Source organism: Ammospiza caudacuta, chromosome 2 (genome assembly GCF_027887145.1).
Source record: "Ammospiza caudacuta isolate bAmmCau1 chromosome 2, bAmmCau1.pri, whole genome shotgun sequence".
Lineage (NCBI taxonomy): Eukaryota > Metazoa > Chordata > Aves > Passeriformes > Passerellidae > Ammospiza > Ammospiza caudacuta.
This window is the reverse complement of record NC_080594.1, coordinates 66987810-66993809: the sequence shown is the minus strand read 5'-3', so window position 1 is coordinate 66993809 and position 6000 is coordinate 66987810.

Below are 6000 nucleotides of genomic sequence, written 5' to 3'. Positions count from 1 at the left end.
ATAATGTACCTACTCACAAGAAATGGAAAATTATTGAACACAGTAGTCCAACCCTCAGAAAATTGAACAGAACTTTCATAAAAGTTATTTGTTTGTAGAAGTCATTTATGGGAGTCTTAAAAGGCTGAAAGCTTTTCTTGCTGACTATGTACATATTCTGCATATAGATTATTTACATGTGAAATGTCGCCTCAAATACATTTGATTGTATTCTCTCAGAAAAATGTGTATTGGAGTTCTGTGACTGAGGAAGACTTAAAAATATTTGTATTCTCATTTGAGCTGCTGCAATTTGGTTGCTGCTTTGGTAGTAATGCTTTAAAAATTATAAATTCCTCTTCCAGTGCATTTTAATACAGTTTAAAGATTCTAATTCATGTTTCTCCCTATCAATATTTCACTAAATATCACTAAATGTAAATACTACATTAGGAACAATGTGCTTTAAGCACATCTCCAAGCATAGAAGAGCTAAACTGTTTGGGTGACATCCAGGTACAGCACTCTTCAGATTCATTAGGTTGCTGAGGTTGAGAATAATACTTCTTGTTTTTAAAACAGACAGACTGTTTCTTAGTCTTCCGTTAGTATATCCCTACTGATATCTATTTTATCATTACATCATTCGTTAAAGGCCACTGGTTTTGTCCATCACTTCTTGTCTCCCTGAATCCTTTAATAGATGAAACAAGATATGATCTTTGGAAGTTATCTTTATGGGAATAAGCTCTGGTTCTAAAATATTTCAGAGCAGTGTTTCTGCTTTGATTCTTTTTTGTATCATACCTGAACCAATTATAATCTAATCTCTATCACAGAACTCAAAGAAATATTGAATATAATATTTTGCTTAAGAAAGAATAAGTTTTTCTTTTCAGAAGTGTATAAATCACCTAGGGGTAGGAAAATCATACATCATGGCTGATTTCCTAAGGTCAAATTGAACAGATTGCAATATTTCTTATCATACTAATATAAGAAAGAACACAAAAACCAAAATAACGGTTTCCTAATGGAGAAAGGAGTTAGATGGAGTACATACATGAAAAACTCTTCTTTATTCTGAGGGTCAAATTTTAATTCCAAACACCTTTATTGGCATACATAAAAAATAAATGAGGCTAAGAGAACCCAACATGAAACAACAGCAATAGCAGCAAATATAATAATAGTGTAATCCAAAACCATAAAGACGTGAGTTTAATACTTGCATTGTTAATGTTTGAATAAATTGATTGAATAAATTTTTAAGCTGCAAATTTTTAACTTATAGGACACAGGTCCCCACTCCTATCTACTATCAAATGAATGAATATATTTCTTCAAAGGAAGTCTCTTCTGACATGTGAGTCACCTGCTTTTTGGTGGCTATTGTTACTGAAGAGGATCTAACCTAGAGTCCTATGATTTTCATTTTTTTTTCCATGTGGAGGGCACTGGTCAATGAATGCAATGAAAAATCTTCCAAATCACCCTCATAACAGGAAAACTTTGAGAGTTGGAGGGATTGCAATTTGATGGTACAGTAAACTTCAAATTACAAGCTTAGTCAGAGCAAATGGCATAAATCCCTTCTTTCCATTACCTTTAAGTTTTGTTGCTCATGAGTCTATGCCATTTGGCTATTCTCACTACAAATTTGTGACATGTGTTCCCTGCTCCTATTACGATGCTGACAGTTATCTTTGCTGAAAGTCATGTAGTGCAACATCTGTGAATAAGAAACTAGCTGATAATATGGTAACTGAAGTAAAGGAAGAGTTCTTTCACTACACAGGAAAAGCAGAAGCATCTAGCTGAATTGACAGCTACAGTCTGCATCCAAATTTTACTACTTCAAGGGACTCAATAAAGTGCCTAATTTTTGTACAACATAATTTTGCATACCTGTTAAAAGTTTCTCAGTAATGTATTTTTAATAAAACACATTAAGAAACTCAGAAAAATATTAAAAAACCATATGGGTAAAGACAGCAACTGTTCACAAATGAGCAGAATGAATGCTTTCTACAAGTAAGAAAAAATAGTTCTCTCTGAGATACAAAATGGGAATGCCAAGCTATATGAGCAGTTTCAAAGAGAGAGAGGAAATCTGTGGTGGCTTAACAGTGAGCCCTATGGCTTCTAACAGAGTCAGTTAAAAGACACAAACATTATTTTATCACTACCAGGCATTGGCACAAAAAGTAAATTCAGCTAATTTAAGCTTCTGCTGGATATTCAAGAATGAACATTATGGCTGTAAGTATATGTAATGTCCTAGAGACAAGATCTTCAGAACAATTTAGTGCAACTCATAAAACAAAAGCAAATGGCATATCTGGAAGGTATCCTCCTGTAAAATGCAGTGCAGGATGATATTTATTGATCCCTAATTTGCTTTAGTTGCCATAATTACTTCAGTGTTGTATTACCCTATTTCATCTTCGAAGAATGAATCATAGTCTCACTCCTGTTATTGTGAAGATCCATGTAATCTACTGTGTCCATAAAAATGGATACATAGGGAAGTAATTATGTTTTGGGTTTTTTTTCCCAGAAGGAGAAACATAAAGAGACATAAGAGAGCAGATTGAATTTGTCTGCTCCTTATCCAAGAAATCCTACCAAAACGGGAAATTTTGACTCAATTGAAACATAATCTGGAGTCACAATAACTGATTTTTAAAGAAGAGCAACTGTTTTTAAGCTTCTTCTGTTTTGCATTATTTATAAATTGCTTAACTCATCACATTTTTTACAGATTCTGAATTTTAAAAATATTACATAAATGCAGATTGATATTCAGGATATCTACTGTAACATTGCAAAATATCCATAAAAATGTAAATAGCTCTTTTCTGTCTGACTCTTTTCTATTGTGACATGCATCAAAATAATGTAATTAATGCTGTCATATAATGATTAATAGGATCACTGTGATTAAAAGTTAATTCATAATATAGAAGATCTATTATTCTTTCATCTAAACTCATCAAGGATTAGATTAAAAAAAAAGAAGAATTCTGATGCATAAAAGTGAAATTCACCAGTAAAATTTATTTTTTTCCCTACAGTACTTTGAAAATTAATTTTAAAATCAGTCAAAATCTTTCTTTTATTGCACAATTTGTTTAAACTATATCTCTGTATTTTGAAAGAGAAAATACATTAATGAATATTGTTGGTAATTTAATATTTTCAAATGTTGTTCTATTCTTCTCTACCTTTCTGTTTTTCTCTATTTTTCTGAGAATATCTGAGAATTTGGAAAGTATCATTTGGAAACTGTGGATACTACAATTCAACACTGCACTGGAGCATAATCTCAGAAAAGTTAAAAAAGCTGTATATATAAAAAATGCATGCTTTTGAGCATTACTTGAGCTTTGCAATTTATTTCCTTGCAGGTTAATTCTTGCAAGATACATGAAATAAATATTTCTTGATTATGTCATTTTGACTAATATTACAAGTGCTTTGAGAGCCTTTGAGTACCCAAAACTAAAGCAGAACCTCCAGATAATTGATGAAGTATCAAAATACTGAAAATGCTGTACTTTAAATTGTGGTAAATGCTGGATGCAAGAGTCACTGGTTTAAAGATAAAATAGATTTAAATGAATATAAATTACATTTATGATGCTGAAAAGCTTGATTACTGTGATTGTGAGACACAATTCTGTCCAGAAGTATTGTAATGAAGATTAATAAAAGTGGCAGGCCTAAGTCCTGCTTTTTGAAGTTTTGAAGAAATGCATTTTAAATCTTTTGTTTCTTACTCAAGATCTCAAGAAGTAATATAAAAATAGTCTATTATTAAAAAATTTATTTATGTCTTTCTATTTTTATACTTATGGATATTTGTAAAAACTAACAGATAGAGAAAGAAAATGAAGCGAAGCTGTCCCCTTAAAAAAATTCTTTTTGTTTCTTGGATGATTTTTATTAACAGAGATCTGCAGGAAAGTTGTCACTGCTTTGTGCAGTGACTAGGGCTGTTTTTTTGTTACCTCTGGTTTAGATGAGATGCTCAAGTATATGTTTCCCTTGAATTATGCAAGGAAGAGTGTTAAAGGAGGCTTGGGCAAATTGAATAACCTATGTGCATAAAGCCAAAAGCCTCTGATGACTCTTGTTTCTAGAGGGACTGGATATGTTCTGGTAATTTAATTGGAGGATTTGTTGTCAGTGGGAATGTTTTTAGTTGCCTCCACATAAGTTTAAAATGTATGCTCTTGTTAGTAAATAGGAGCAGCTAGTTTAAAATGTCCAGGTTTTGGCAGGCTGGCAGGAAAGAAAAAACTTTATACTGTGGTGTCTTTAAAATAACTTGAGGGCAAGACAGAAACTATTCTAAGTCACGTTGATAGAAACTCAGGAGAATGAATTAGGGCAATTTTTACTCTCCTTCATACCAACATAAATCTGGAGTGACTCCACTGAAATAGATAGCTAATACCAACATAATCAAATATAATTTCTTCCTTTTATTAGTTAAATTAGAAAATAAGTAATAATGACTGCTGTAATTATAATTTTGTGACCTAATGAATTTGCCCAGGGCTTCCCTTTAGAGTAGAATTTATTGATAATGTGAATTTAGCTATTATAATAGATTATCTTCACTTTTAAACTTCCTTCTGTCATCTGGCCACTTTTCATTCAACCCTAGAGCTAATTCTTTTGTCAGCTCAAGCAGGGTTTCATTGTTATAGGGCAGCACTAAGGAACCAGCTGACATATCCCTTTTTCCCAGACTGGGCTACAAGACAGTCTCTGTAGAGAAGGCTGTCTCTGCATATGACTTTAGGGTATGATCCAGCCCCATGTTGTTGTGTTGTTTAGCTTATACGATGTTCACTATCCAGTTTTCGCAACAGGTAAGAGACGTGACACCTGCCCCAAGCAGTTTGCAATCTAAAATTAGATATGCTACAGTGACTAACAAGTAATGATTTTTGTGGTTTTGTTGTGGTATAAAAACTGGTGGGCTTAAAAAAAAAAAAAAAAAAAAAAAAAAAATATATAAGGTATTTCAGTAAGTTTACATAAATTTTCAGTTTCCAGACCAATTGTAGTTGTAGGTATCGTATTAGCTAGTCAAAGGGTTTCCAACTGCTAAGATAATTTGCCTAAAATAGAGATTGCAAATGCAAAATAAAGAGCACAAGAGGATGCTAGAACAAGACACCACTGAGATGTACAATTTTTCAGAACTATTAAATTATTCTAATTACTGCAGAGGATGTGGTATAGCTTTAACTGTCATAGCTGCACAGCATTAGGATCATAGCTAATTTAGGAAATATAGTTCCCTGCAATAAAGGAGATGCAATTAAATCTGGGGTCAGTTGGACTTTTTATTTTTGTGCTCCATAAAAAAACTGCTCTCTAGCACATTCCAAACTTTGCAATGAGATGTTAATGTATCTGTGATCCACATGATACATTAATCCTGACTCCTATGTCAACTTTTGCATCCATTAGAAGTCTATTCAGTTCATTTGCCAACAAACTCTGAACATGTGAAAGAACTGAGGATCAGTACAACATGAGGATAAATGCCAGTGTGCTTTTTCCTGCAGTTCAATTCTCTGCCTATTACATCTGTTGTGACGACTCTTTGCTATGGAACGTTACCTCGTTCCTGATGCCAAATTGCAAATGTCCAGTTGAACTTTGTTTCAAGGCTATTTTTGAAGAGGAGAAAGCAGTAGAATATTCTGCTAACCCAGGACTAGCCCCATTTACTTAGTTTATCAAAAGTAAGAGTGTGTCTGGTAAAACTAAATAGAAAGTACTTGATTTTATAATCCCATTTTGATTTTTTATTAATTCAATTATTGAATTTTCAGGAAGTCTTCTTTTCCCATAAAGCTTAAAGTCTGGAAGGAAGTAAAAGGAATTTTATAACATTCAAAGTAAAATTTTTCATTTTTAGAGGAAATAGGTATCATTATGAAAAAGCAGTAACCATCATGTCTCTAGGTAATGGGAATACTGTAGGAATTCATGGAC